General features: G+C 44.0%; 1 long non-coding RNA gene across 3 annotated transcripts in view; it reads right to left on the minus strand.

The window, feature by feature from the left end:
- Positions 1-25,725, minus strand: part of LOC103350482 (uncharacterized) — a 49,248-nt gene that overhangs the window by 17,801 nt on the left and 5,722 nt on the right. For 2 of the 3 annotated variants that reach the window (XR_007908847.2, XR_001794583.3), the window contains exon 2: positions 23,156-23,335. This is a non-coding gene — a long non-coding RNA (uncharacterized lncRNA). Of the gene's footprint in view, positions 1-5,727; positions 5,791-23,155; positions 23,336-25,725 lie in introns of all 3 variants that reach the window. The other variant, XR_011387995.1, reaches the window with a different exon arrangement.

Consider the following 25,725-nt stretch of genomic DNA (forward strand, 5'->3'; position numbering starts at 1 on the left):
GAAGACCTTTCTCTCTGTCTCTCTCTCTCACTGTCCACTCTGCCTGTCAAAAAATAAAAAATAAATAAATAAATAAAATAAAATAAAATGCGTTTTTATTGTTGCCTTGCGTGTAAAGCAGCACCTTACGCTTTGGCACTGATTTTGTCCTTATCTGATTGTCTCCGTGTCTCCACATGTTCATCCGCGTCACCAGACTCCAACACAGGCACTCAATGAGCACCTCCTGGCTGCAGAGATGATCCAGACACAATTGCAAAAATAGGCAGACCCTTTGGGATCCTCCCCCGTCTTACTGGGCAGAGCAAGCATGACAGGGCATGAGAACAGTCGAGCAATAGCACAGCATTGTGAGCAAGCCAAGGTGGCCCTGAGTGAACTTTGGAGGTCCTGCAGATGCAAAAACTGGCCAGAGTTAGAAGAAGGTAGCAAGGCTTTCAGGAGGAAATACATTCCGCCTAGGATTTCAAGTCCTAAACAATCTTTCTCACCAGATAGAGCCAATGCACCCGGTTCACCATCATTCCTAAAAGTGCTCTCTGGAAGTCTATGTCTGAGGGTGCTTTGAGAAGTCCATGGAAAATGGAACTTATAAACATTTTATTTTGGTGAAAACAAATTTTGGAATTCATGCACAGGTTTTTCAGTTTTCTGTGAACTTTCTGAAGTTCTCTGCAAGTATGTTCTTACAATACTATTTACTTTTGAGTTTGTGAAAGTAATATTATTTCCCATTACTTCTTATAATGAGGTGATGGTCATCGGGATATGTCTCAAAATTGAGGCTTCAGAGCACAGGAACTACACTATTTAAGTATCTCTGTAGTGAGTCTAATAAAACTAAATAGGTTTGTGGCAAATAACTTTATTGATAATATAATGATTTAATATCTGCCAGATCCAGCAACAGTTTTATTCATCTTTTTAAAAAATTTTTTTCAATACTCAGACAAGCAAAGTGATTCCTGGAGCTGGCCTTGCTTTTCATCTTCACCTTGATGATAACACAGCATTGCTGGTGCTGAGATGAAACCCAAGTCAACAGGAACCTGCAATCCAACTGATGTTTCTCATTTTATCAAATCTTGGGACAATGAAATGTTTTCAATTTTAGTAACTAATTATTGATGCAGTGGTATGAGGCACAGAGTTTATTATTGTGGGTCCCCAGTCAATTCACAGGGCATGGGCTTTGGTTTCATGGAGAAAGAGGCCAAGCCCCCCTTGGGCTTCAAACAGTGACCACGGCACTTTGCAGACAGAGGGTAGGATGGTATGTGGAGCCATGAGCTTCCCCTGCAGCTCATGGAACGTACAATGGTCACTGCTACCATTTTTATTCCCAAATTTATTTTAAAATCTCCCAGATTGTGGTCTAATACCCAATTTTAGTAGCAGCCTGCTATCTCAGAATAAGGAGTAAAGATTTATCTAGGCAAGCTTTTTTTTTCTTTTAGTCTGTAAGTTCAAATAATTAAACCGTGCTAAATAAAAGTGGTCTTAGCTCTCCTGAGAAATTTGGTAACACACAGCTTGACTGGTGAAAGTCATTTCTCTCTCTTGAATTTTATGTTGTTTATCTAATTAGAGAGAGAGAGAGAATTAGCTCCAAACGCTTTCAGATTTGACCTGTGATTCTGAGAAAGGTGAAGGTTGCTTAACTGGGTATTGGTCAATAATAGGGCCTTTTTTTTTGACAGGCAGAGTTAGACCATGAGAGAGAGAGACAGAGAGAAAGGTCTTCCTTTTCTGTTGGTTCACCCCCAAAGTGGCTGCTACAGCCAGCGCATTGTGGCCGGTGCACTGCGCCGATCCGAAGCCAGGAGCCAGGTGCTTCCTCCTGGTCTCCCCTGCGGGTGCAGGGCCCAATGACCTGGGTCATCCTCCACTGCACTCCCAGGCCACAGCAGAGAGCAGGACTGGAAGAGGAGCAACCGGGACAGAACCCGGCATCCCGACTGGGACTAGAACCCTGGCTGCCGGTGCCGCAGGCATAGGATTAGCCTATTGAGCCTCAGCACCGGCAATAATAGGCCCTAATATGAAAGTTTCCACCATATAAACTCATTGCCCTCCAGTTAGGAAGCAGCATCCCCTACATTCAATACCACCCAGACAGTGCAAATATCATTTTTGAGCTTCTCAGTTTCTCCAAAAACATGGAACATATGGGTGCTGTCTCTGACAATGAATGCTACCATCCACGGGATGACAAAAAGAGCATTTGCCTTTGAGTAATAAAACTTAAATTTAAGATTAACTCTGATCCTAGCTTGGTTTGAATCTCAGACCTGATCTTCATTTTATACATATTTACATAAACCTAAGAATAACATCTCTCTGCACAGCCATGGTGTCATGCAGGTGAACACAGGCATGATTTTTACAAAGAAGTATCTTTCGACATTAATTGAAAATCCACAATATTAAAATGAAATAGTTTTCAAGGACCTTTCAGGGTTTGTTTGTCTGTTTGTTTTCTAGAGATAATAGGAAGATGGCAGGTGCATAAATAGGTAAATCTTTTAAAAGATTTATTTACTTATTTGAAAGACAGAGAGAGAAAGAGAATCTTCCATCTGCTGGTTCACTCCTCAGGGCTTGGCCAAAGCCAGGAGCCAGGAGCTTCTTCTGAGTATCCCACAGGGGCAGGGGTCATCTAACTGGGCCATCTTCCACTGCTTTCCTAGGGGCACTAGCAGAGAACTGGATCAGAAGTAGAGCAGCTAGGACTTGAACCAGTGCCTATATGGAATGCCAGCACCACAAGTGGCAGTTTTACCTGGTATGCCACAGCACTGGCCCCAACAAGTAAATTTTTTTTTCTTTTTAAGTTTTATTTAATGAATATAAATTTCCAAAGTACAGCTTATGGATTACAATGGCTTCCCCTCCCCATAACTTCCCTCCCACCCGCAACGCTCCCCTCTCCCACTCCCTCCCCCCTTCCATTCACATCAAGATTCATTTTCAATTCTCTTTATATACAGAAGATCAGTTTAGTGTACATTAAGTAAAGATTTCAATCGTTTGCACCCCCATAGAAACACAAAGTGAAATATATTGTTTGAGTACTCGTTATAGCATTAAGCCTCAGTGTACAGCACATTAAGGACAGAGATCCTACATGAGGAGTAAGTGCACAGTGACTCCTGTTGTTGACTTAACAAATAAACAAGAGTGTCAATTTGTTAATTCAATAAGTAAAATTTTTAAAGTTTAAAACATGTTAAGTTGAGGGGCTGACTCTGTGGTACAGCAGGTAAAACCGCTGCCTGCAGTGTCAGCATCCCATACGAGCGCTAGTTTGAGTCCCAGCTGTTCCCCTTCTGATCTAGCTCTCTGCTATGGCCTGGGAAGGCATTAGAAGGTGGCCCACGTCCTTGGGTCTCTGCACCTTCATGGGAGACCTGGAAGAAGCTCCTGGCTCTTGGCTTTGGAATGGTGTAGCTCTGGCCATTGCAGCCATTTGTGGAGTGAACCAGTGGATGGAAGACCTCTCTATCCCTCTCTCTGCCACTGCCTCTCTGTAACTCTGCCTCTCAAATAAATAAATAAATCTTATAAAAAAACTGGCAAACTGATATGGAAAAGTAGAAAAAAAATTGCATGAATAGAAACTCCATTCATGTAATTCACTTTACCAGAGAAAGTAAGTTAGACCATAAAGTAATCACAATAGGTACAGAAAATAGTAGAGAAAAAAAAAACCACTTATTCAGCAGCTATTTTTTATTAAATGCCAGCAGAAAATATTCCCCAGAGACTCCTCATGGAAGAAAGAATCCATTTACCAGGAACCAAAAACACACGTCATCAGAACATTAGAAACATAGCCAGTTAAATACAAAGCAAGCTAAAGATGCCCCCACAATCATCACTCTTATTAGATATTATACTACAGACCTTCCCCAAGAGCATAAGAAAACATTTAAAAAAGACAAATCTGTTAGTTATGGACAAAGGGGTGAAAACTCTTTATCTGTAGATACCATGCTCATCTGTCTAGAATATCTCTAAGAAAATCACAGTGAATGGAAGATCAGCGATATGACAAGAGCCAAGATCGGTAGCTGTCCTAAACATCCACAAAGCCAAGTAGAAGACAAATTGGAAGATCACAGTCACAGTAGCAACCAACACTTAAAATTATCTGGAAATGCAAGGACTATGCGATTTACTAAAATCTGTCAACAATGACCTGGATAAATGAAAAGATAAGCAGTATTTCCAGGAGACACAGCTTTGTACGGAAGCTAGGCTGCTAGTAGTTAGAGCAAGGCAGCTTCAAGTACACTGACATGCACCGAGTTTCAGGATGTTTTTGTTAAGTGAAACACAGACACACACACACACACAGACAAGAAACTGCAAAATAAAAAAAAAAAAAAGGAATTATCAATTCCCAACTTGACTCTCACTGGGATTAAACATGACAATAGGACTAAAAAAAAAAAGAAAGAAAGAAACTGCAAAATAATATGAAAGGAAAATACCCGTGTATACGAGTGAAGTCTTGACAAAACTAATCTGGTTACCTCAGGGAAGGGACTAAGGACTGCTTTTTGTATGTTCCTAGAATTTCTTCCAGTAACATGTATATGGCCATCACTTGCAAGAGATATTAATATCAAGGAGGAAAATGAGGGGAGCGTAGGGGAGAGGAGTTTCAAAGAGCAGCCCTTACGATGAGGCGGAGGTTCTCAACAGGGGCAGGCCATGCAAGCACTCCAGAGTGGAGACAAATCCACAGAATATGTCCAACAAGAGAAGTGGCAGGTCTGCTGTGTGTTGTAATTTACAAAGTACATTTAAGGAAGCACCTCACAGCAGTGGTTTCAGGTCTCAGCTGTGGATTTGAATCTCAACTTTGCCAATAGCTAGCTGTGTGGCCTTGGACAAGCTTCACAACCTCTCTGGGCTGCCATTTTCTCATCTCTAAAGCTGAGCTGATAATAACATGTGATTTGCAGTAATGGCTTAGCGCACTAAAACCAAAAAGGAGAGGACAACATAAAGCAGAGGCGCCCATTCTTACCTTTTGTAATATGAAATTTGGGGAAAATGCCATATTTCATGATTTTCCATCACAGAAAGAATTGTTGTGTTTATATAAATTATGTCTTTGCTGAACTCCTTCCCCAGACGCCACGTGATGGAACACCAATGCACCCAGCGCGCTTAGAGTCTGCACTAGGCAAATGCACACATCGCACGGCGCGGGGGCGCGTCCCTGATGCTCAGGAAGATCATCATAGAGCAGCCTCGGCAGCATTGCCTCTTTCTGACTTGCTCTAGATCAGGCCCTTGCTCTCTTCGCTGAAGGGAATGAGCAAAAAGGAGAGATGAGAATGTGTAAGGCAAGTAAGCTCCCAACAAGAAAAATCTTCCCCAGATAAGAAGGCAGGCTTTGTCCCAGCATGGCTGCAGGTGAACGGAAGTCAGGAATCCTGATTAATATTTCAACAAGAATGTGGGCATGAATAACATCATGGCCAAATGTGATTCCATAACCCAGGGAGGCTGCCTTTGAGTTTTTGCATGATGAGGCTTTGGGAGAAGGAGGAGAGAAGAAGAGAGAAATGCAGCCAGAATTTGATTTTTATCATCTCAGAATTGCAGAAAAGTGTGGAGCCAATAGAGCACGAGAATAAGTGTTTCAATATTCCAAGGGAGTGCTTTATGTTTAGAAAAAACCATATAGATTGCATGCAATTAAGGAAGTACCTTATGTGAATGTTGCACTTGGGAACTGCATCTTCCGAAATCTAAATGGGAGATTCACTGGTCCTAAAGAATATGGGTTAAGTTCTGAATTAGCATTAGTTTGTTTTTCTTTATTGTTCTTATTTATTCTGCAATATCCATTCTTCAGCCCAGGCAAAAATTCAGAGATGTCAACAGCTCTTTCTTTCTTATTTCATTTTAAATTCTCTTTAAGGGCCCACCTAGTCCAGTATATGCATAGGTAATTCAATTTTCAAGCAATTTTTGTTAAGAACATTAACTATGTAACTCAATGAATTTATTTCTCTGCTGAAAATCCCTCAAATATGTACATCATTTTCTTTGCTTTGATATTAATGAAGCCTTCTTTGCTAAAAAGTTCATATTAAGATTATATAAAAACATGTTATGAATATCTTTATGCACTAGACTAACAAACGACATGTGTCCAATACACATAACCTTCATTGACCCTCTGCACTGAAACATTCCTTCTTAATTCCACCATCCCTACATTTCCAACCCATGAGATTTTTTAAGATCCTCTTGGTCCTCAGAGGTACTAAATTTTTAGATAGGCTGGAGAACTCTTTTAGCTTGGTCTCGTTAGCAAGACGTTAACATCTTGTTGGCTTCACACTGGCACAAGTCCCTCTGTGAATTCCAGGGCCACACCTGAAGCCCCTAGAGCAATGATTCCATTACACAGGATGTCATGATTAGGTTATTCTCTCATCATCAAAAGTATTTTGAGCATCTCTTGCCAGAGGTGACACATAATACAAGAGTGCATGCTACATCAATCTGTGTGTCAATGACTGGCCTGGGAAATTGCTCTGTAGTCATAGGTCCTTAAAGTAATTGTGGTTAATAATCAGACACAGGTCTAGGATCACCAAGTTGACCTGGGGGATCAATCTGAAATCAAGCCCAAGTGGAGCGGCTATTGCAAGGCTGTCAGAATGTAGACCTAATGTGACTGAGGTCATGTGTGATCCCACTGGATTCAGAAAGTTCTGCACAGACTCAGCCACGAACAGTAACTCAAGGTGTAGCCAGTCATGTACAGATGCCGGTGCCTGTTCAGCGTGGGGATATCTGAGACTGTGTGAATGATGATAGAATCTTTCATCACTCCTGAAGACAAAAGCAAATCCATAGCACAAGCTCTGCAACGATGAGAAAGAAATGTGGACCTGGGACCACAGCTCCTGAGTTTGAATTTAGGCTCCCTATTCACCTGCAGGTATCTCAGGAAAAATTCTTAATCACTATAACCTATCAAATGAAGATAATGGCACCTACCTACTTTACAAACTTGTGGGAAAGCTCAAATTTGGTAAAGATTGTGAGAATTTTTGTAAAATGCAGAAGTTAGACACACATGTATGGAATTATTTGTATTATAGTATTAATATTAATGCTGCTGATCATAGGGGAACATCTCAAACATCACTTAACACAGTGCTTCTAAAGTTTTAATGCATACAAAAACCACCTGGTGATCTTGCTATTTGCAGGTTCTGATACAGTAGGTCAAGGGACCCAAGAGTGTTTACAAGTTTCCAATAGTAATTTCTTTTTAAAAAAAATTTATTTATTCATTTGAAAGGCAGAGGTATAGAGAGGCAGAGGCAGAGAGAGAGGGAGAGAGAGAGAGAGAGAGAGAGAGAGAGAGAGAGAGAGGTCTTCCATCTGCTGAGTCACTCCCCAGATGGCCACATTGGCTGGAGCTGTGCTGATCCAAAGCCACCAGCCAGGAGCCTCCTCTGGGTCTCCCACACAGGTACAAGGGCCCAAAAACTTGGGCCATCTTCTATGCTTTCCCAGGCCATAGAAGAGAGCTGAACCAGAAGTGGAGCAGCTGAGACACGAACCAGTGCCCACATCAGATGCCAGCACCACAGCTGCTATGCCACAGCGCCGGCCCCTCCAATAGTGATTTCTAATAAGTGCTAACAACTAGACTAACAACATGTTAGTCTAGCCACACTTTATGTAGCGAGGACTTGGTTTACCTCTAGGACCATTAAAAATGATGAAGGTATAAAATGGCTCTATATGTGGCTGTGGGAGTAAGAATCTGACCATTTTAGGTTACTTATATTATTCTGAACTCAAAGGCAATCTTTATTTTGCATCCACGTCATGTGCAGGGGACACAAGAGTGTCACATAATTGGGGCCAGTTCTGTGGTGTAGTAGATTAAGCTTCTGCCTGCAGCACTGGCATCCCACATGGGCACTGGTTCAAGTCCTGGCTGCTCCACTTCTGATCCAGCTCTCTGTTATGGCCTGGGAAAACAGTGGAAAATGGGCCAAGTGCTTGGGCACCTGCACTCATGTGGGAGACCCAGAAGCTCCAGGCTCTTGGCTTTGGATCAGCCCAGTTCTGTCTGGCCATTGTAGCCATTTGGGGAGTAAACCAGTGGATTGAAGCCATTTCTCTTTGTCTCTTCTCTCTCTCTCTCTCTCTCTCTCTCTCTCTCTCCTCTCTCCTCTCTCCTCTCTCCTCTCTCTCTCTCTCTCAAACTCTGTCTCTCAAATAAATGAATAAATCCTAAAAAAAAATCGTGTCACATACTGTTGGGTTCTATTACCATAAGTAATAAATGTGGTCAAGGAATGTTGTTTAATGCCATGTATATGTACATGTGTGTATAGCATACATGAATAGGGGATAGTGCTGTGGCATAGCAGGTTAAGCCATTGCCTGCAGTGCTGGCATCCCATATGGGCGCCGGTGCAGGTCCTGGCAGCTCCACTTCCAATCCAGCTCTCTGCGATGGTTTGGGAAAGCAGTAGAAGATGGCCCAGGTCTTTGGGCCCCTGCATCCATGTGAGAGACCCAGAAGAAGCTCCTGGCTCCTGGCTTCCGATTGGCACAGCTCCAGCTGTTGTGGCCAATTAGGGAGTGAACCAGCAAATGGAAGGCCTCTCTCTCTCTGCCTCTCTTCTCTCTCTCTGTAACTCTGACTTTCAAGTAAATAAATAAATCTTTTTTTAAAAGTGATTATAAATATAGTGGAAAATTTTCAGTTAAAAGGAATCTAGGGCCAGCATTTTGACATAACAGAACAGGTTAAGCTGTCACCTGGAATGCTGTCATCCCAAATGGGCACCATTTGCTCCATTTCCAAACTAGCTCCCTGCTAATGTGCCCGAAAGTGATGGAGGATGGCCCAAGTGCTTGGGCCCCTACACCCACATGAGACCCAGAGGAAGCTCCTGGCTTCAGCCTGGCCCAGCCCTGGTCTTTGATGTGGCCATTTGGTTAGTGAACTAGCAGATGGAAGATCTCTTTCTCTCTATTTCTCCTTCTCTCTGTGTGTAACTCTGCCTTTCACATAAATAAATCTTTAAAAAAATTTAAGATTTACTTATTTATTGGAGGGGCAGAGTTACAGAAAAAGGGAGAGAGAGAGAGAGAGAGAGAGAGAGAGAGAGAGATCTTCCATCCACTGGTTCATTCCCCAAATGGCCACAACAGCCAGAGATCCAGAGATAGACCAATCCGAAGCCAGAAGCCAGAAGCCAGGAGCTTCTTCTGGTCTCCCATGTGAGTGCATGGGCCCAAGCACTTGGGCCATCTTCTTGCTTTCCCAGGCCATTAGCAGGGAGCTGGATCGGAAGTAGAGCAGCCAGGATTCAAATAAGTGCCCATATGGGATGCCGGCGCCAGAGGTGGAGGCTTAACCTACTATGCCAGAGGACCAGTCCCTAAATTTTTTTTAAAAAGTAATCTATTTCACTCATATACAGTAAATTTGAAAATGATCACAGGTCATTAAAACTACAGTAGTACATCATTCTTAACCATTTGTTTGACACAGACATAAAACAAAGTTTGACAGAACTGTGTTTTCAGCAATACAGATATACACAGGCATTTCTTTCTTTTTTGTTTCTGTTTTCTAATTTTTTTTTCTAATCTTAGCTCCCATGTATTAGGAAGAAAACGTGGTGTTTGTCTTTCTGTGTTCAGCTTATTTCTTTCAACATGATGCCCTCCCATTGCATCCATTTTTATGCAACTGGTAGAATTGTATTCTTTTTATAACTGACTAATATTCCATTGTGCATATATGTCACATTTTCTTTTTCCATTCATCTAATGAAGGACACCATGGTTGATTCCATATTTTGGCTGTTGTGAATAGTGCTACTATAAACATGGTGGTGTAGGTATCTCTTTGATGGAATGTATTTGTGCTTTTTGAGTATATACCCAATAGTGGGATTGCTGGATCATATGGCAAGCCAATTTCTAGTTGGGTGGAGCATTAAGCTTTTGACTATAATGTAAATTAAAAATATGATATCTCAAAAATTAAAAAAAAAAGGAGGGAGGGAGAGGGGAGGAATGGAGTGAATATTATTATATTCTTAGAATTGTATCTATGAAATACACTGACATTGATGTCTATATTAATATCATGTAAACATGAGAATTAATGAAAATTGTGTTGTAATTATTGTGTACTTGTGATCCTGGGACTCTAATGTATCAATAAATTCCTTTAAAAACAATCTTGCAAAAAATCTTAATTTTTAAAAAGAAAGGAATCTAGAATCCAATTTTAATCCAATTTTCTTCCCCATATTGTGGTTGACCATCTCATATATATATTGAGAGAGAGAGAGAGAGAGAGAGAGAGAGAGAGAGAGGAGAGAGAGAGATTAGAGATTTTGCTTTGCCTAAACACTCAGCTACCCTTTCAAGAAGATTCAGTCTGGCAGCCCTTTCTTGGCAGCCCTGAGCAATTACTTCCAGTGGAGAGGAGCTGTAACTTGATGGCCTGAGAGGGGTTTTACTTCGCGTGTGTCCGCCAGGCTCAGCAGCCTCTCCGCAGCCACGCTCACTGTGAAATTCATCTCTGTCACACATAGCAAATCCCATGCTATGGAATATCAAAATCTCATTATGGAATGTCATCTTGCAGCACACATACATTATTTTCCCCAGATTTACAGACAGTGCGGCCCCCATCACTGCAGGCGCATGATGGATGGGCTCTTTCTGGATGTATTTGGGTGCATGATTTACACATGGCAGGACCCTGACAGGTGTGGACCGCAGCCAGCCCCAGATGGGATCCAAGAAGGGTTCTCCTTCATGGTCTCTTAAACACAAAACCCAGTGCTTGGAAAATACCATGGCACCCATTTCTAGAAGAAGAAAAACTAGTAACACCAACAGCCTCTCCATAATACTTTCCTTTGCTCTTCACGATATCAGAATTTAGAACTCATAACAGAGGGACTTTGGTGGAATTCATACAAGACTTTATTGGAAGGGCCCACAATAACATACCCGGTATTAAAATCCACTTTACAGAAAAGCTGTCATTTAACAAGGTGTTGTATCTTACACAAGAAGAAAGAAGGTTGCTGTAGTATTTTGGAATTTCTATGGCAAGCAAATAATCTTATGGCAACTTTATCTCCTTGAAAAGAGAGAACCAAATATTGAGGGGAAATGGAAGATGATAAATATCATAATGGAGAATTTTCATCTTAAAAGGAATCTACAGTCCAGTGCTTTAATCTCCTTCCCACATGTGCCTGGCTAATCTCAGTGTGAATACTTGTACACTGGGGAGATCACCAGTTTCAGAAAAATTTCTTCTAGCTTCTCAAAGACTTGGACTGTAAGAAAGTTCTTGTACATGTTGACTCTGTCTCCAGTGCCCACCCACTGGTACTACAGTCTCGTACCAGGTATAGATTCTGAGAAATATGTCATTAGATACAAACATCATTGAAGGTACTCAATCAAATCTAGATGAGATTACCTACAACACTTCTAGGCTATATCATGTATCCTGTTATTTCTTTCTTTCTTCTTCTTCTTCTTTTTTTTTTTTTTTTTTTTTTTTTTTTTTTTTTTTGACAGGCAGAGTTAGAGAGTGAGAGAGAGAGACAGAGAGAAATGTCTTCCTTCCATTGGTTCACCCCCCCAAATGGCTGCCACGGCCGGCACACTGCGCAGATCAGAAACCAGGAGCCAGGTGCTTCCTCCTGGTCTCCCATGCTGGTGCAGGGCCCAAGGACTTGGGCCATCACCCACTGCCTTCCCGGGCCACAGCAGAGAGCTGGAATGGAAGAGGAGCAACTGGGACAGAATCCGGCACCCCAACCGGGACTAGAATCCAGGGTGCCGGCGCCACAGCAGAGGATTAGCCAAGTGAGCCGCGGTGCCAGCCCCTATTATTTCTAAGCTACAATCCTGTCCACCATATTACTATACTGAATACTATAGAAAAATGTAACTCAATGGTAAGTGCTTGTGTATTTCTACATATCTGAACAAGTTTGTTTACAGTAGCATCACCATGAACATATAAGGAATGCATTGTGCAATGACAATGTTATGAGAGTTATGAACTCACAAAGTGACAGGAATTATTCAGCACCAGTATTATTTTTTATATTATAAAAAGATTTTTTATTTTATTTGAAAGGCAGAGTTACAAAGAGAAGAAGAGACAGAAAGTGTGTAAGAGAGAGAGAGGCGTTGGTGCTGTGGTACGGTGGGTTAAAGCCCTGGCCTGAAGCACCGGTATCCCAAATGGGCGCTGGTTCAAATCCCAGCTGCACCACTTCCAATTCAGCTCTCTGTGATGGCCTAGGAAAGCAGTAGAAGATGGTCCAAGTCCTTGGGCCCTGCACTCACATGAGAGACCCAGAAGAAGCTCCTGGCTCCTGGCTTCGGATTGGCTCAATTCTGGCCGTTGTGGCCATTTGGGGAGTGATCCTGCAGATGGAAGATCTCTCTCTCTCTCTCTCTCTCTCTCTCTACCTCTCTCTGTCAAATAAATCTTTAAAGAGATGGCCAGGGCTGGGCCAGGCTGAAGCCAAGAGCCTGGAACTCTATCCAGGTCTCCCACATGGGTGGCAGGGACCCAAGTGCTTCAGCAATCTTCTGCTACTTTCCCAGGTGCGTCTTGCAGGGAGCTGGATTGGAAGCAGAGCAGCCAGTACTCAAACCGGTGCCCATATGGGATGCCAGTATCACAGATGGCAACTTAACCTGTATGCCACAATGCCTGCCCCACCATTACAACCCTACGAGACCACCATCACATCTGTGATGCATCACTCCTGTAATGCTACTATGCAGCACATGACTGTAGTTCCAACTCTTACTGTCTCACAAAATAAGTCTATCTCATCATCTTCCTAGCTCTTAATCTCTCTAAATTCTCCCTTCTAACATCTTGAATGCTGTATTGGTGAACGAGATTTTACAGTTCCCAATGGAAACATTTAATTTGATGAAAGAGTAAAGTCATCCATTTAATTTTCAATTGCTTTCAAACTCAATCACGTGCTTATCAGAGAAAGACGGAGAAAGAGAGAAAAGCAAACCAAAGGAAAAGTAATAATGCTAATGACTCTGTCTACCATCTGCCCTGTGAGGGTACACCTAGGATAAAGTGAGGACCTATTTTCAGTGCCGAATCAGTTCCCAGATGCCTCTCACAATGTAGGTGCCTTACCGTATTGAGCATGCTTTAAGTATTTACAATGATTCTTTCTTGGTTTTGGTACAGTAGTACCTAAACATGAGCCAACTACTTTATTTGACTATACATTAGGAAATAGCAATCATTTCTAACCAAGGAGGAAAAACTTACTGCATTAGAACTATCGAGAAAGCAACCTGAAGCTTTCCTAAGGAATTGTGAAGAGAAAACTTGGCTGTGTGTGAATGGGGCCCAGTGCCAAATTGAATGCAGGATGTACTCCTTGTGTCTTTTCCTGTGTGCACAGACATTATTCCAGGGTGTCCATTACAGCTAATCTCTCAATTTCTCTTTCTTAGAAGGAAATAAAGAAGTCTTCCTCACTTCAAACTTGCCACTTCCATGGATTTAACAATTTGTGTTGCTTGGCAGGAAAACACATATGATTAAAGCATGCTTGACCTAAGACTTGACCCAAGCCATACTGCTTCTCCAATTCCTTAGAGGGTATTGATTAATCAGGTTTGAAGGTGAAAAGCTAATCAGAGCCTTATCAGAGAGCCAGAGCAATTACAGACCTTGGTAATGGAGAAGGACCAAGGTGTTTTCTATGAGCTTCCCTATTAGCAACCACATCCATTCAGCTCCCTCTTCTTTGGCTAAATACAATCATTAGGCTATTTATTTATTTATTTATTTATCTTTTTGCAGTGGTAAGCAAGGTAGCAAGATTTCATGGGGGGCCAGCGCCACGGCTCACTAGGCTAATCCTCTGGCTGCAGCACCAGCACCCTGGGTTCTAGTCCCAGTCGGGGCGCCGGATTCTGTCCCGGTTGCTCTTCTTCCAGTCCAGCTCTCTGCTGTGGCCCGGGAGTGCAGTGGAGGATGGCCCAAGTGCTTGGGCCCTGCACCTCATGGGAGACCAGGAGAAGCACCTGGCTCCTGGCTTCGGATCAGTGCAGCATACCTGCTGCAACACACCAGCCGCACAGCACTGGCCCTAGCAGCCACTTGGGGGGTGAACCAACGGAAAAAGAAAGACCTTTCTCTCTGTCTCTCTCTCTCTGTCTAACTCTGCCTGTCAAAAAAAAAAAAAAAAGATTTCATGGGGGTACCTCTCCAGACAGAGCCTGGAGAGAGTGCTAGTTGCTCAGACTGGGGAAAGTAAGGTTACATGGTTAAATGGAGAGAACACACCCGGCAGGCCAGGCGGGAGCCTCAGCAGAGAGCTGAGTGCTGAGTGCACACTCTGTGTTCAGACCAGGGCTTACACGGGAAAGCAGCTGAGTTCTTCCTGCCAGTTCTCCTTCCCCTCCTCCTCCTCCTCCTCCTCCTCCTCCAGGACAAAGGGTCTGCTGAGTGTGAATTGGGTGAAATTCCTCCCAAGGAGCCCTACTCAGTGCTATCAGACTGAGGAGCCTCCCCTAGGGTGCCTGCCTTGGAGGAAGGATGTTACCAGGCCAGATACCCAATTTGGTGCTGAGGAGAGAGGAGAGAGGATTCTCCTGTGGAGCTTGCCCTGGGGGAGGGCTGAGACCTCCTGTGAAGTTCTCAGGGTCTGGGTGGGACTTCGCCATGTAAACTACTGACCTGTGTCTGAGGCTGTTGCCTTCTTCTCTGAAGAAACTTGTTCTCTTTTTTTAAAAAGCTTTATTTATTTACTTGAAAGTCAGAGTGAGACTTTCAACAGAGAGAAGGAGAGGCAGGGAGAGAGAGAGAGGTCTTCCATCCCATGGTTCACTACCCAGTATGCCGCAGCAGACAGAGCTGCACTGATCTGAAGCCAGGAGCCAGGAGCTTCTTCCAGGTCTCCCACATGGGTGCAAGGACCCAAGGACTTGGGCCATCTTCCACTGCTTTTCCAGGCCACAGCAGAGAGCTGGATTGGAAGTGGAGCAGCCGGCACTCGAACTGGCGCCCATATGGGATGTGGTCGTTCAGGCCAGGGCGTTAACCCACTGCACCACAGACCAGCCCCAGAAACTTGTTTTCTTCAGGCTCCTGTCACACACACATAGGCTAGTTTCTAGCTTCCTATCTAACATTCACTCCCTCGAGAGAAGACACCATAATCTTAAGGGGATAGAACGGATAAAGACCCGTTCTATAGTTTCTTCAGAGCAGGACCAGGCCTCCCTCAAACACCATAGGACAGATAGCAAGAGAAGGATACCCATAATGAGCTCTACACCCATCTGTGAGTTTTGGGGTTGTGTGTGTGTGTGTGTGTGTTTGCATCAAGCCATCCTATTAGACGCTATAGTCAGATGTGGTTTCATGAGAGTAAAAAAATGCTCATTTTAAACTAAGTAGACTGGTTTCTTATTGCTGCTGTAGCAAATCGCCACAATCCTTACTGAATTAAAACAACGTGAATTTGTTATTTCATGGTTCTGGGAGGCAAGAAGCCCCAAAGTGGGTCTCAGTGGCCAAAACAAAGGTTTCTAAAGCGCTGCTACCCTTCAGGAGGCACCAAGAAGAAAGAATGCCTTGCTTGTGCCAGCATCGAGCCTCGGCATCCCTTCACTAGGCCTCCTTTCGGTCAGAGCATCACTTCAGGGATGGGGGCAAGGGAGGGTGTTTGGAGTCAGCAGCTTGGGACACCTGCATCCTGTATCAGAGCGCCCCAGCTGCTCCGCACTGCCTGCTAACGCACCTAGGGGGCAGCAGAGGACGTGGCCCAAGTACTTGAGTTCCTGCCATGAAACCCAGATGGAGTCCCTGGTTTCTAGCTTCAGCCTGACCTAGCCCCAGCTGTTGCAGGCATCTGGGGAGTGAACCAGCAGATAGAGAATCTCTGTCGTTCCTTCTCTCTGTCACTCTGCCTTTCAAATAAATAAATATTTTTTTTTTAAAAGCATCCATTCACTCTCTTTCCTTACGTCTCCTTCTGATTCCAACTCTCCTGTCTCCTTCATAAATACTGCTACTCCAAGACACTTTTTCCTTCTCAAAAGCCTTACTTTAATCACACCTGCAATGTCCTTTTTGTCACATAATATCATACATGCAGGGCCGGCGCTGTGGTGTACCAGATGAAGCCACTGCCTGCAGTTCCGGCACTCTATATGGCCACTGGTTCGAGTCCTGACTGCTCCACTTCCAATCCAGCTCTCTGCTGTGGCCTGGGAAAGCAGTGGAAGATGGCCCAAGTCCTTGGGCCCTTGCACCCACATGGGAGACCTGGAGGAAGCTCCTGGCTCCTGGCTTCAGATCAGCTCAGCTCTGGCCATTGCAGTCATTTGGGAAGTGAGCCATGGGATGAAGACCTCTCTCTCTCTCTCTCTCTCTCTCTCTCTCTCTCTCTCTCTAACTCTATAACTTTCAAACAAATAAAATCTTCTTTAAAAAAGATCATACATGCACAGATTTGAGAATGAGGGTGTAGGATTCTTCATAGACATGGTTATTTAGCCTACACCACTAAGTTAAAGCAGATACAGTTCTTCATTTTCTAATATAAGTGTTTATATCCTGACCTAGAAGATGCTGGAAGAGGAAGGCACAAGTGGCCCAAATTCTGATCTTAGCACCTCTCCCTGTACTGCCAAACTATGAGTATCTCAAAAAGTTCACAGAAAATGGAGTTAAAAGGTAAGTTTATTTGGGGGCAAAAAAATTGATATCCATGAATAGCTTTTTTTCATAATATACTTTTTTTTGGACAGGCAGAGTTAGACAGTGAGAGAGAGAGAGACAGAAAGGTCTGTCTTTTCCGTTGGTTCACCCCCTACGTGGCCACTACAGCTGGCGCATTGCAGCCAGCGTGCTGCACTGATCGGAAGCCAGTAGTCAGGTACTTCCTCTTGGTCTCCTACGCGGGTGCAGAGCCCAAGGACCTGGGCCATTTTTCACTGCTTCCCGGGCCACAGCAGAGAGCTGGACTGGAAGAGGAGCAACCAGGACAGGGCCGGCGCCCCAACCGGGACTAGAACCCGGTGTGCTGGCGCCGCTAGGCGGAGGATTAGCCTAGTGCGCCGCAGCACCGGCCCTTCATAATATACTTTTTAAAACAAATTTTTGTAGTATTTTCTACCAGAAGTAGGAAGGTCTGGCCCATAGGCAAGTAAGTCTTGCACAATCATTTGGTCTGGCCCTGCCAAGGCAATCACAGAAAGTGTTACTGAACAATGCATTAATAGTTGGAGGCATTGCTGTAGAACCCCAGATGCACAGAGAGCCAATCGCTGACATTGGGGTAGTAATGCAAAGCACAGAGCAAGGAGCCAGACAGCTCTTGCTTAGTTCCCAAGTTCCCTGAGGAGCTAAGGGTGAAGGTTCACTTAGACTGAAACTGCAGCTGAGAGGCACATGCTCAGCTCATGTCCAAGTTCCTGATGAGTCAGTGGTGCTCGCGATCTTCTTTTGAGGGGCCAGTGGTGCTATGCTCTGTAGGGAATTTATGATGGCCAGGTGGGCTCCAATTGATCTAGAGGGTTACAAGAAGGTAGCAGTTACCTTCTGCCCAGACCTGGGATTCCCCTAAATAAACCCCTCCGGACAATGTTGGTCATCAAGTTTCTTATTTTTTTTTAAGATTTATTTATTTGAAAGGCAGAGTTACAGAGAGGCAGAGGCAGAGAGACACAGAGAGAGGTCTGCCATCCACTGGTTTACTCCCTAGATGGGCACAACCATTGGAGCTGAGCTGGATCTGAAGCCAGGAGCCAGGAAATTCTTCCAGGTCTCCCATGCAGTGCAGGGGCCCAAGGACTTGGCCCATCTTCCAATACTTTCCCAGGCCATAGCAGAGAGCTGGACCAGAAGTGGAGCAGCCAAGACTCGAACCAATGTCCATATGGGATGTCAGCACTGCAGACGATGGCCTTACCCACTAGGCCACAGTGCCGGCTCCCAAGTTTCTTATTTATTAAAGAAGCAAATAACTCCTTGAGTCCAGGGTTTAGGACCTTGTAAGGCCAGCTGTATCACTCCCTCAAATCAGTGAATTCCTTTTGAGAAAGGACAGGCAAGGACATCTTGGGCTACCAGAGACAGACAAGAGACTGGGTCCTGCTTTCACATTATAGGGGTTGGGTTTCAGCAGGACTCAAAATTCAATAAAGCTAATTTCTAACCTGATAATTTTACATGGCCCACAAATGATGCTATAAATTTCCAAACAGCTCTTGGCAGACAGAAGTTTCCCCACCGCAATGATCAGAGTAAGCCACTTTCAGGGCACACCTTCAAATGGCACCCCCACGCAGGTGCCAACCTGTACTTGCACTTGACCCTGAGAGTAAGTGCCTCCTTAAATTTCAACCTACAGGTGCCTTGCATGCCTCACCCTAGGCCCTGCATCACTTTTTCTGTCTAGGTTTTCCTTTTTACATCTGTAAAATGGGGGTATGAAGTTAATCATCACTGCTGGTTTTTTTCCTTGCTTTTTTGTTTTGCTTTATGTTTTGAGAAACAAATGAACCAGTGGGCATGAAAGCAGTGGGCCACTAGCACAATGTCATGCATACATTTATGACAGCCAAGTTTTTTTTAAGTATGAGCATAAAGTGATGCTTATGTTTTCAATGGATTAATATAATCATGAATCCGTGTAAACCAAACGTCCTAATGTGCATGTGTTTGAAGATAAACAGGAACATATTTGTTTAGGACAGTGGGTCTTCAATCTCAGCTTGCACGTTGGAATCACTTGGGAGCTTCACCAAGTGCTGATGCCTAGGTCGTTTCCCAAGAGAATTTCACCTTCCTGGTATGGGGTGCGGCCTGGGCATTAGGATCTTTGAAACTCCCCAGCTGATCAACGTGAGACCACTGGTTAGTGAATACTTTGGAGACCTCAGAAATGTGCTTTGAACTTTATGGAGAGTAGAGAACACACATTTCCTATTTGCAAACTATATTCCATAAACTCAAAATAACAGGCAAGATTTACACAGTCATCTTCTGACTCATACATAAACCTTTCTGTTAACGGTAGAAGGCAGCTGGTGCCTTGGCTCACTTGGCTAATCCTTTGCCTGTGGCGCCAGCACCCCGGGTTCTAGTCCTGGTTGGGGTGCTGGCTACTAGTCCCGGTTGCTCCTCTTCCAGTCCAGCTCTCTGCTGTGGCCTGGGAGGGTACGGAGGATGACCCAAGTGCTTGGGTCCCTGCACCCGCATGAGAGACCAGGAGGAAGTACCTGCCTCCTGGCTTCAGGTCATAGCAGCGAGAAAAACACACCTAGTAGAAGGCTTCTAAGCATCAAAATGTGAAAAAATACTTGTTTTTGACAACAAAAGAAAGTATTGTGGACAGGTACAGCTAAAACAATGTCTCCTCCAATCCCTCTAATTCAGGGATTTTTGATCTTGGCCAAAACAGTGGTTCAAGATCTGCCCTATAGCACCATTTGGGAAGCTTTTCAATTTCTAGTAGCCTGGTTGCACCTCAAGATCAAGTAAATTGAAAACCCTGAGGGTCAAACCAGGCATCAGAATTGTTTTTAAGCCTACCTTTATGATTTCCATTTGACAAGAAACTCAGAACCCATAACCTAATTTCCTTAAACTCAAAATCAATACAACAAACATTTATTGAGAACAGGTCATTTATTTGCAGGAATTGCAAGAAGATTCTCCCTGCCTCAAGAGGCACTCACACTAAAAAAGGAGAAAAAATATGGCAATGTAGTCAATAAGGGAAAGAACAAGATGTAATAAACACAGAGAGGAAGGCAAGTATGCAATGACTCTTTGAACAAGGTATGCAAGAGAGGAGGAAACCAGTCAACTACAATATTCAGCAAGAAATTTTGTGAAGGAGAGATCTGAACAGGAGTTGTGGAGAAGTGGGCACTTGTAGGAGAGCACTTGGCACGTGCATAGAACAGGGACCTAAATGAAAGGGAATGACTAGGCCATTTGGTTTCCTTGTGTCCCAGAACTGAAATATGGTTATCTAACTAATGCCTTCCTGAAGTAAGGGGCATCTTAGCATCCATCAATATCTGAACACATTCCTCAGGTTCAAACTATTAATACACAGAGCCAGAAGAATGGATCTGAAGAAAATCACACTGAGTGGAAAAAGCCAACCTCAAAATACTATTATGAGTACTGACACTATCTACATAACATTATTGAAACGACAGAATTATACTGAGAAACAGATTAGCTGTTTTCAAGAGTTAAGGATGGGGAAGAGAGATGAGGAGGAGATATGAACACACAGGGGTAGAAAGAGGAGAACATTGTGGTACGGGGTTGGTGCTGTATCTTGACTGCAGGGGTCACATCAGTCTACAGTGTGCTAAATGGCACAGAATTGTACACTCTCACTGCACCAAAGTCAATTTTCTTGGCTTTGCTTGTGGACTGTAGTGAAACAGTAAGACAGCATTGAGGAAAACTGAGGCAAGGAAACACTAGACTTCTCTGTGCAACCTTATATAAATCTGTGCTATTGTTTCAAAATACATTTTTGCAACTTTATGCCAATCTCTAACTGTTTCAAAATGATTTTTTAAAGATTTTATTTATTTATTTGAGGGGTAGAGTTACAGAGAGGGAGAGGCAGAGAAAAAGTCTTCCATCTTTTGGTTCATTCCCTAGATGGCTGAAATGGACAGATTTGAGCTGATCCGAAGCCAGGAGCCAGGAGCTTCCTCCAGGTCTCCTATGTGAGTGCAGGGGCCCAAGCACCTGGGCCATCTTCCATTGTTTTCCCAGACCACAAACAGAGAGCTGGATTGGAAGAGGAGCAGTTGGAACACAAACTGGTGGCTATATGGGACACAGGTGCCACAGGTGGGAGCTCAGTCCACCACGCCACAGCATCGGCCCCCTCAAAATGATCCTTAAATATGAGCTAGTAAAATAAGATGAAATAGATTATTATCAAAGAAAAACTGTAATTCTAACATTATCATGAATCAAAAGGAAATTGAGAACCTTGAAAAGAGGAAAAAAGTCTTGGTTTTTTATTTTTTTTAAAAAAAGATTCATTTATTTATTTGAAAGTGAAAGTCACAGAGACAGAGAGAGAAGGAGAGACAAAGAGAGGTCTTCCATCCACTAGTTCACTCCCCAATTGGCTGCAACAACTGGAGCTGGGCTGATCCGAAGCCAGGAGCCTGGCACTTTTTCCAGGTCTCCCACATGGGTGCATGGGCTCAAGGTCTTGGGCCATCTTCTACTGCTTTCCCAGGTCATATAAAAGTGCTGGATCTGAAGTGGAGCAACCAGGACTCAAACTAGAGTCCATATGGGATGCCAGCACTGCAGGTAGCAGCTTTACTTGCTACGCCACAGTACTGGCCCCAGTTTTTCTTTTATTTATTCTCCCCTTATTTCTCTTTCCTTCTCCTTTTGATCTGCCTTCTTTCATTTTTCCCTTTCTTTCTCTTTTTTCCTTCCAGTCTCCAAAATTACAGTCTGAAGAATTCATTTTAAGATTATTTTGTATACTAGAAAGAAAAAATAACAAAGGGCCTAGATAAAGAAGAAAATTAGTGATATTCCACTAAAGTCTCTGCTGTTACCAGGCTACAAATCCATTCTGAAAATTTAGCTTACAATTTACACAGCAGGATTCTCATATGCTATTTTATTAATATGCTAACTTAAGGCTAAAATAAGAAGCAAATAACAGCTCAATTACAGCCACTTTGAGCTTCTTTAATCTAATGGTGACATATTAACAACAAAGGACAAACTTTGAGGATGAGAATGGAAAGTGTGGCTTAGATTTTAGAGTTTAGAAAGTTCACTGCTCTATAAAATTGATGCTAGTCTGGTGCTTTACATTGCTTGCCTTAATGTTCACATAACAACAATAAAATGGTTCTCTATGGCGCGACGTCCTCTACTAGCCTCACTTAGATATATAGCAGGGTTCATATGGGCACCTCTGCTGCAGTTAAATGCTCGTGAGATACCCTCTATGTAAAACATCACATTTTTCTTTGATTCCCATATTAATAGCAAAAGTCGGTCTGTTCTTGCCCCTCTTGCCAGATTCCAAAGCACAAGGGGAGGGGAGTGCCCTGACTGGAAGGTCTTCCAAGGCCTGGCAGGTGGGCTGAGGCCTTGGTCTTCGCTCTGCCTGGAGTAGGGATCCCCTACTCTTCCCCTGGGGGACTGACATTCTTGAGGACAGACAGATACAGAAGCTCAGAGGCATCAGTGCCTTCTCCATGAGATACCGGTGCTGTGGCACAGCAGGTTAAAGCCCCCACCTGAGGCACTGGCATCCCATATGGGCACTGGTTGAGTCCTGGTTGCTCCACTTCCAATCCAGCTCCTTGAAAATGCACCTGTAAAAGCTGCAGAGGAAGGCCCAGGTGCTTGGACCTCTGCTACCCACATGGGAGACCTGGAAGAAGCTCCTGGCTCCTGGCTTTAGATCACCTCAGCTCCAGCCATTGCAGTCATTTGGGGAGTGAACCAGCAGACAGAAGACCTCTCTCTGTCTCTCCATCTGTCTGTAGCTCTACCTCTCAAATAAATAAATAAATCTTTTGAAAAATTCATCCAAAAAGAATATAATTAAAAAGTTTAAAAATCATCCAAATTCACCAATAATCAAAGTGATGTAATATAAACTGAAATATCAGTTTCAAAACATTTCAAACTGATACAGTTTAAAACAAAAAAGCTACATCATTAAAAGCTACTCAAAGCCTTCAATATAAAATCAAATCATGACAAATCTAGAAGAACAAGTTGTGAATTTAAAGAAATACTGAGCTTTCTTGGGAGTGAAATATAAAGCAGATGTGCCAAGAGCAACTTTCAAAAACTAGAACTCTAGAACTAGTGTCAAATCCTGGGATGCACAACACAGCCCCTCAAATACAAGTTCTTGCTCGTAGCAATTTAATATGATGTGACGGCAAGCCGCACCAGAGTTCAGAGCACAGGGAAGGTAAATTCATCATAGACCCTCTGCAACCTGGTGGGGATTTTCCTTCCAACCTTCCTCTCGTTATCTGCTGCTCAGCAACCCTTCCCAGTCACCTTCAATCCTCTCCAGTCGTGATCTTGCTCAGTATTCTCCTGTCCCTCGGCCTTGCATGTAGCAGGTATTGTCTCTGCTGGAAGGACTGCCTTCACTCATTCAGCCCATCTGCTGAGCAGCTACAAAATGCAAGGGATGGAGGACAAGCCCCACAGCATCCATATCCCAACAGAACGTACCTGGAAGTGGGAGATCCAGTGAACAAACAAGTAAACAAATAACTAAACGAGGTAATTTTGGATTCTAGTAAGAGTTATGAAGGAAATCAATGAAGTGATTTGATAGAAAGTAGCTGGGGCAGAGAAACAGGGCTGCTAGACTGAGGAAGGCAAGAGAAAGCATCTCTGAAGACAGCACATTAAGCTGAGAACTAAAAATAAAAAGGAGCCTGCTGCGCAAAGAATGGGAAAAGAGCTCCCCTACTGGAGCAGGGACGGGGTCAGGGGAGTGTGAAGTGTCTGAAGTGGGAATGGAATAAGGTCAGGCCATTAAATGGAAACAAGAATAGCTAAAATATAATAAGTGGGTGGTCCCAAATGAGGCTGGAGAGGTTGGAGAGCTGCAGTAAGGTCATGTATGGTCTAGGAGGCTATGAAAGAAGGTTAGATTCTTTCTTTTTTTAAGATTCACTTACTTATTTGGAAGTCAGAATTACAGAGAGAGAGGCAGAGAGAGAGAGAGAGAGAGAGAGAAAGAGATCTTCCATCTGCTGGTTCACTCCCCAAATGGTTGCAACAGCTGGGGCTGGGCCAGCCCGAAGCCAGGGGCCAGGAGCTTCATCCAGATCTCCCACATAAGTCAGGAGCCCAAGCACTTGAGGCCATCTCTGCTGCTTTCCCAAGTACACTAGCAAGGAGCTGGATCAGAAGTGGAACAGCTGGGACTCGAACTGGTGCCCATATGGGACGCTGGCATGACAGATGGCAGCTCAACCTGCTACACCACAGCACCAGCCCCTATATTCTATTTTTAATTAATTTGGAAGTCACGGAAAAATTCAAAGCCCAAAAGTAACATAATCAAGTTTGTTTTTTAAAAAAAATATTTCTCGGGGCCGGTACCGTGGCTCACTTGGTTGATCCTCCACCTGCGGCGCCGGCATCCCATATGGGCACCGGGTTCTAGTCCCGGTTGTTCCTCTTCCAGTCCAGCTCTCTGCTGTGGCCCAGGAGGACAATGGAGGATGGCCCAAGTGCTTGGTTGCTCCTCTTCCAGTCCAGCTCTCTGCTGTGGCCCAGGAGGACAATGGAGGACGGCCCAAGTGCTTGGGCCCTGCATCCGCATGGGAGACCAGGAAGAAGCATCTGGCTGCTAGCTTAAGATCGGCGCAGCGCGCCAGCCGCAGCAACCATTTGGTGGGTGAACCAATGGAAGGAAGACCTTTCTCTCTGTCTCTCTCTCACTGTCCAACTCTGCCTGTCAAATAAAAAAAAATTTTTTCTAGGCCGGCACTGTGGCTCAATAGGCTAATCCTCCGCCTGCAGCTCTGGCAAACTGGCTTCTAGTCCCAGTTGGGATGCCAGATTCTGTCCCGGTTGCTCCTCTTCCAGGTCAGCTCTCTCCTGTGGCCCAGAAAGGCAGTGGAGGATGGCCCAAGTGCTTGGGCCCTGCACCCTATGGGAGACCAGGAGAAGCACCTGGCTCCTGGCTTCAGATCAGTGCAGTGTGCCGGCCGCCGGAGGCAACGGCCATTCGAGGGTGAACCAACATTAAGGAAGACCTTTCTCCCTCTCTCTCTCTCTCTCTCTCTCTCTCTCACTGTCCACTCTGCCTGTCAAAAAAATTTTTTTTCTAAAAAAAAAGAAAATTTCTCTGGTTGCCATACAGATAAAGCATTTTGGATGGGAGAAATAGAAGTAAGAAGATCTGTCAGAGAATTATTGCTATAGACTAGTTCAGAGAGGATAATGGCTTAGACTAAGGTGGTAATGGTGGTGACTGAAGAAAGTAGATGAATCCTAGTTATACTTTGAAGGCTAAACTAACTCTTGCAGAAGAATTGGTCTCAAAGGACAAGAAAAGCAGGCTGACTTGTGGGCTGGGAACTGAAATTCTAGTATACTATTTTATATAGTGAGAAAGACTGAACAAGAGATAGATTCAAGGATGGGGCCAGCACTGCGGCACAGCTGATTAAAGCCCCAGCCTGCTGTGCTGGCATCCCATATGGGCGCCGGTTCGAGACCCAGCTGCTCCACTTCCAATTCAGCTCTATGCTATAACCTGGGAAAGCAGTGGAAGATGGCCCAAGTCCTTGGGCCCCTGTACCCATGTGGGAGACTCAGAAGAAGCTCCTGGCTCCTGGCTTCAGATCAGTTCAGTTCTGACCATTGCAACCATTTGGGGAGTGAACCAGAGGATGGAAGACCTCTCTCTCTCTCTCTCTCTTTCTCTCTCTCTGGCTCTCCTTCTCTCTAAAACTCTGTCTCAAATAAATAAAACAAATCTTAAAAAAATAGAATCAAAGAGGGAAATGAGAATTGTATTTTGGACATTACTTTGGAATATTAGTAGAACAGACAAAACATCAAGGAAGTAAGTAGTGAGTTCCAATCACCACTTCTGAAAT

The sequence above is a fragment of the Oryctolagus cuniculus genome, chromosome 4, assembly GCF_964237555.1.
Source record: "Oryctolagus cuniculus chromosome 4, mOryCun1.1, whole genome shotgun sequence".
In the NCBI taxonomy this organism is placed as follows: Eukaryota; Metazoa; Chordata; class Mammalia; order Lagomorpha; family Leporidae; genus Oryctolagus; species Oryctolagus cuniculus.